The sequence below is a fragment of the Hyaena hyaena genome, unplaced genomic scaffold (genome assembly GCF_003009895.1).
Source record: "Hyaena hyaena isolate Hyena2069 unplaced genomic scaffold, ASM300989v1 scaffold_1638, whole genome shotgun sequence".
NCBI lineage: Eukaryota > Metazoa > Chordata > Mammalia > Carnivora > Hyaenidae > Hyaena > Hyaena hyaena.
The window spans coordinates 83,981-91,125 of NW_024082271.1; the positions used below are offsets into that span (position 1 = coordinate 83,981).

General features: G+C 34.7%; 1 non-coding gene across 1 annotated transcript; it reads left to right on the forward strand.

Moving 5' to 3' along the window:
- Positions 1-845: 845 nt before the first annotated feature.
- On the forward strand, positions 846-952 carry LOC120226250. The gene has a single exon (XR_005526982.1). It is a non-coding gene; the product is annotated as a U6 spliceosomal RNA (small nuclear RNA).
- The last annotated feature ends 6,193 nt before the right edge of the window (positions 953-7,145 follow it).

The window sequence follows — 7,145 nt, forward strand, 5'->3', positions numbered from 1 at the left end:
GCAAGATTTCAGATTCTTAATGGTAACTGTAAAATCCTGAGAACTTCTCCCTTGAAAACAGTGGAATTGATACAGTAAGGTATTAGATACAAAGTACATAAGAGAGATTGGACTGGAGTGAAAAATTGACATAAATTTATGAATTATTTACAAAACCAGGATATGGGCTCTGTGAGCCTACCAGTAGGTTTAGAATAAAAAGCATAACCAGAACCCCAGAGAACATCAATGTTCATTGTGCAGATACATGTCTTCTGAATTAACCCTACTTTATATGGTAACATTTTAAGAATATTTGGAACCCCAGGTTCTCCTATCTATTGGGCTATGCCCTAAAATGTCTAAAAGAAATTTACTTGGACTCTAATTCTGCTCCATTTCTCAATTATCAAAGCAAAATTGCGAGATCTCCAAAATGTCTTTCTTGCTCACTCATCGAGACTGAGCTTGTTTTTCACTGCAGGTACTTTAATTTTTACATTGCGAATGGCCTGCTTTTAAAATTGTTGATATTTTGCTCATTTCAAATTGTTCTAAATGATCTGTGAAACAAAAGCAAAACTTGGACAGCTGTATACCCCTCATAGGACAAAATTGGATACAAGAATGAATGACCTTCCCATAATACTTAGAGCCAGTTCTGCTTTTGAAAGTGCATTCCTATACAAAATGTGTTCCTCTGAACTCAGTTAACAAAGGAGAGTATTATACAAAGCAGCAGACAAGAGAGTTTAATTATCAAAGTGAACATGAGAATTTGAAAATCACTGAGGTAAGGACGGGAACAATAAACGAAGAAGCAAGTTTTGTACTTTCATTTCTTTGGTTTTTAGTTACAGTTAGTCCAGCTCATTTTGGCAGCCCATACACTACAATTGGAAAGACACAGAGAAGATGAGCCCGGCCCCTGTATGATGATGACACTCAAATTGGTGAAGTGTTCCATATTTAGTTACAGTTACATGCTTTTTAAGTTATGTCTATAATATATGCACACATTACCCACTGCATGATTTCTTTATAAATTGTTTTGCAAAACACAGCATATTCAAACAGGACAAGGCAGAGTATTTGTCATGGAGAAAGAGCAGACAAACCTTAGTTTTTTGTTAAGCTCTTTGCATGCATTGTCTCATTTCATACTCACCAGCTTATGAGTACATGTTACTAGTGCTTCTATTTTTAGAGAGGAAATGAAAGATTAAAAAACCTAACCAATTTTGTATTGAAGCACGACTGACATAAAATTTCCTATTATTTACAGGTGTACATCATACTTATTTGGTATTTATTTGGTATTTTTACATATTACAAAATTATTCCCATGATAAGTCTAGTTACCATCTAAAGTTATTATAATATTGTTGACTATATTCCCTGTGCTGTATTTTATGATGCCATGAGATATTTATTTTATAACTGAAAGTTTTTTTCTTTGTTCACTCACTCCTAATAGAGCCAAGAATTCGTTTAAAGTCTCAAGAGGCCAGGTGTCTCTTCATTAGCTTTTCTCTACCTACTATAGTCTCTATGTGACTCTCTTCCTTTCAGTACAGGCACAGTCCAGTTTTGAGAAAAATTTATTCCTGGGAAAGAATATATACAAACTTAAATATCTGGCATGAGCATTTATGGGCCATATATATGTGCCTGTTTCAGACATGATTATGTCTTAATAAGAAATTAAAAATGTGTAAGTGCTATGTGAAATAATTAAAGTATAGGGTTTGTATTAGCATCCAATAAGTAGAAGCCTCAAAATACAAATAGGGGTTGCTTGGATTCTAATAATTCTTCTTGAGAAATAGTATGTCCCAAGTTTTAATGATCCTTCAGATTAAAGTTAGACATTCCCATAATCTTAGTTCAGCTAATGATACATGAAATCACTTCCTGCTATAGCAACCATTTCCATAAATGCCAGTATTTATGTTTCCAGTATTAAAAAAATCACAACCTTCTTAGTCTCAATGTACTCAAACACAGTACCAGGTTGCCAGCTGAAACACTGAAATAGTACCTGGCCACCTACCTTTATTCACAGACCAATAATATCCAGAGCCTTAAAAATGCCATCACCTTGTTTGACTGCACTGAACTGTGAAACCTGGAAGGATGTAGAAACCAGAACAGGCTGCTAAAATGAAGTCATCTTGCTAAAGGGACAATTTGTAATGGGGCATTGTGCTGACAGGTCTGCAAGTCTATAGTCTACAGTCGCTGTGTATGTTTGAGCTCAAAATAGACCTTGTGTGTGACAAAAACAACATTATTCTCAACCGTTGAGGGATCTTGATGGATATTGCTTCTCCCAACTCTGGAAAATTAAAATTGAGGCCCTATGGAAAGGTCTATTCATGTAGCATGCTCTGGTTTTTTAAAGAAATCATGCTGTATATAGAAAGAATGGTCTACACACGCTTGCTGAACACGAAGAACTATCTGTCTTTATATTCCAAAGTTTAAAAAATTTATTATAATATTTGTCTCTTGACGATCAAAAGGTTTATCTCAGTTTAAACTCTAAACCATATTTCATAATGCATTGCTTATGGTGAAAAGCTAAAATGATATTAAGTAGCATTGACCCAAAAGTTTGGGTGAAACTGTTTATCTAGAACCTGATACTCTGTTGACAGAAATAGCATAGTATATTGAGAGTTTCAGAAGACACAAAGGTTGTTTTTTTTTTTAATGCATACTTCATGCTCTTATGTGTAGTGTATATAATCAACATAAGGAGATTTTCACTTTGATATTTTTAATCATCAGACAGAAATATGCATGTGCCAAAAAATCTTTCATTTTCAAATATTTGTTTATTGTAGATTTCCAACTGCCTCAAAAATTAGACATGCTCCATGTTAACTTAAAGATCAGATCATTCTTCTCTCTTAGTAGAAGTAGAAATTATTTTCCTCAGTGGGATGGATTTGTCCTGACAGACTTCAGCAATCATCTTGGGTGGATGAAAATCAGAGAATGAGAACTATAGTCCTAGCTCTGCCATGTTTGTTCATCCCTCTAGATTGGATTTTCCACTTGGAAGATGAAGGGCTATAGTCCATAGGAATAGTTAACATTTACTGAGAACTTGCTTTGTGTCAGGCACAATAGCTCTACAAGTCACTTCTGATATTAATCCCATTTTATGGATGAGGAAAATTGATACACACAAAGATAAAATAATCTTCATAAATAATTAGAAAGCCCAAATTTGAACCAAGGCTCCACAACCCATTGAAAAACTACAACTCATTCTGCCTTCCCAAAGTGTTTTCGAGCTATGAACAAAGTAATTCAACATCTTGCCTTGTTATAGTTTGCTGTTTAAATTCTTGTGCTTGAACTAGGATTATGTATTTTTTAAAAGTTTTAATGTTTATTTACTTATTTTGAGAGAGGGAGGTTGAGAGAGAGAGAGAGAGAGAGAGAGAGAGAGAACCCCAAGCAGGCTCCATGCTCAGCATGGAGCCCAATGCAGGGCTCGAGCCCACGAACTGCAAGATCATGACCTGAGCAGAATCCAGGAGTCAGAGGCTGAACCAACTGAGCCATCCAGGTGGCCCTCCCATATATTTTTTTAATAGTAAACAGTCTATTAAAGATTTGGCATATAAGTGGCATCATATTAAGCACTGAATGTCAAATTAAAGACAGCTTCTTTTTCTATTCTTTAGTTCTTTTGAAAAGGAAGAACTGCCCTCCTTCCTATACTTACAACTAAGCAAAGAAAAAGGACCTAATGGTCATTAAAAAGAAAATAATGTCTGGAAAAAAAAAAAGAAAAACCAAAATGGCCTATTTCCACATCCAAGTAGCAGGCTTATTAAGAAATAAATCACATTCTTTCAATTTGCCTAGTCCAGCATTGGGAGATTAAAAGCCAAACAAGTTTCCTGGTCATTTTTAGAGTTATATTTATGAGAAGCAAATTCTAGTTGAATATATATGGATAGATATAGTTAATTTTATGGAATAAAGTCATGTGGGATAGATGAATAGTTAGTAATATAGATGGCTCCAAGAGCTCTGAAGTGCCCCAAATCACGCACTACATTAAAAACACTAGTGCAGTTGAAATGGAAACATTGGCTGGACCTAATAAAACCAAACAATTATTCTGAACTTTAGATCTGAAAAGCAAAGTTATCAGCTATCATTTGGTTTAAAGGAAAGTTTTAAATTTGAACAAATTAATATACTTTTTAAAATTTTTCCTGTCTTTTGCCAGTTCCAAATGGAAAACTCCAATCCATTTCATAAGCTGCTCAATGTGCTCACAAATAGATCCTATCAGAAAAGGAAATTACAAGCCAGGATCCCAAATGAACATAGATGCAAAAATCTTCAACAAAATATTAGCAAACTGGATTCAACACTACATGAAAAGAATCATACAGTGGGACCAAGTAGGATTTACCCTGAGATGCAAGAATGGTTCAACATCTGCTGATCAATCAATGTCGCACATCACATTAGCAAAACAAAGGACAAAAATCATAAGATCTTTTCAATAGATGCAGAAAAACCATTTGACAAAATTCAACATCCATTCATAATAACTCTCTGCAAACTGATTATAGAAGGAATACACCTCAACATCATAAAGGCCATATACAACAAACCCACAGCCAACATACTCAACAGTGAAAAGCTTTTCTTTTAAGATCAGAAACACGACAAGGATGTTCACTCTTAACCAATCTTGTACACTACAGGAAGTGCTAGCCAGAGCAATTAGACAGAAAAAATAAAAGCATCCACATTAGAAAGGAAGAAGAAAATTGTCACTATTTGCAGATGACTTTATATTACATGTTGAAAACTCTAATGACTCTACCAAAAAACTTATTAGAACTAGTTAGTGAATTCAGTAAGGTCGCAAGATCTAAAATCAATAAACAAAAATCAGTTGTGTTTCTATAAGTCAACAATCAACTATAAGAAAGGAAAATTAAGAAAGCAATTGCATCTACGATTGCATCAAAATGAATAAAATACTCAGGAATAAATTTAAATAAGAAGATAAAATATCTGTACATTAAAAACTGTAAGATACTAATAAAAGAAATTGAAGGAAACACAAATAGCAAACAAAAAGAAAGACATTTCATGCTCATGAATTAGAAGAAGTAATATTGTTAAAATGTCCATACTACCCAATGCAATCTACAAACTAAATGCAAATCTTATCAAAATTCCAATGGTATTTTTCACAGAAATAGACTAAACAATCTTAAATTTGGTATGGGACCACAAAAGACCCTGAAATATCCAAAGCAATCTTGAGAAAGCACAACAAATCTAGAGGCATCACATCTTTTAATTTCAAATTATACTAGAAAGCTATATCAGAACAATATCAGAGCCTGCATCAGTCTCTGTGTTGATAGCTCAGAGCCAGGAACCTGCTTCAGACTTGTGTCTCCCTCTCTGTCTACATTTCCCTTGCTCACACTCTGTCTCTCTCTCTCTTTCTCAAAAATAAGTAAAAACGTTAAAAAAAAACTTAAAAACTTGCTACCTGTGAGCTTTTAGGGATAGAAGTCATTTTTCTTTGTTTGTTTTCCTTTATGTGAGCAGTACCTAGCAGAGTATAAATCTACATACACTTTATAACCAAAGAGTTTTATTTTGAAAAAATAATCTAGAATTTGAATAGAAAAAATGTTTCTACTAGAAGTAAATCAAAACATTGATGCTTTCTTCTTTGTTTGGTCTTACTCTATTTTCCAATATTTTTAGTAACATAAACTCCATCAAAAAAAAATTGTTGGGGTGCCTGGGTGGCTCAGTCGATTAGTAACTGACTTTTGATTTTGGTTCAGGTGATGATCTCACAGTGGTGGAAAGGGTTAGAGTCCTGCATAAGGCTCTGTGCTGACAGCATGGAGACTGCTTGGGATTCTCTTTTTCCTGTTCTCTCTCTGCCCCTCCCCTGCTCACATATGCATGCTCTCTCTCAGAAAAAAAAAAAAAAAAAGTTGAACCTTTCTGGAGACACCAAATAAAATAAATGGCACTATACTGCTGGTGGAAATCCTAAGTATCAGTGCTACAGATTTCACTGCCATTCCCGTCATAACCTTGTGCAAAAAGCTCACCTCAGGGTTCTATACAGCTACAACGATTTGGAAGCCTGGTTGAGTTATTTATCATTAGGTTTTGTCCAGGTGATCAATGTGTGGCAGGAAGTCTAGATTTAATAGAAAGCATCAGCAAGGAATCATTGTCACTGACATCCATCTCGTGACCACCTCATGCACTACCTTGTTAAGTCACCTAATAGGCATTACTTCTGTGAGGAGGGTTAAATTATGGGAGTGATGTTTGCTACAAGCACTCCCTAGTCAGGCAGGGGCACTGTGCACATTTTCAATTTTAAACTTCTTTGAAGGAAGCTGTGAGACAGTGTTTCAGGCGGGAGGCACTGAAACAAATTATCGGTGATGCTTGGCTTCAATCGTCCCCCATTCAAGTCTGCAGTCTTTCAGTTTCTCATTGTTACCTCTTGCTAGCATTTTCACCTAAAAGATACAAAAGCATGACTTTTTCTTAAAGAAATATAAGGCTATGCCCCTGCTTTAAAATGCTCCAGGACTATTAATCATGAACTAATATTTTTAAAACAAAGTGTAGTAGTCTCTATGCCCCTGTTGTGATATCTAACTATTTCCAACTGAGTATCAGTCATTAGTCCTGGGGTTTTCCACAGTACTTTTGATGCACTTCCATATTGTCTTATAGTTATTTAATTTCTTGGTTTTCTCCCCTATTATTTTGTGCAAGGAAAATTTCTCACAATAGACACTATGTACTCCAGTTTTGCGAAGTTCCTATAACGAGCACATGTGTAACTGAATAACTAAATGCATATTTGCCAGTTTTGGTTTTGGTTTTGGTCTTAATGAAGAGATAACATGATTTAAGAATTTATATTTGGAAAGTATATCTGGAAATTTCCAATAAACCTGCAACTCTAAAAATTTCACCTCATAGAAAACTTGTCTTCATTATGTCAGTGTTTCACTATATTTCACTACATCTCTGTTTAAAGAGAACAAAAACACACAAACAAACAAACAAAACCCAACACTGCATTATTTGCATTTAGCATTTCCTTGATCTTTATTAAGAAGCAA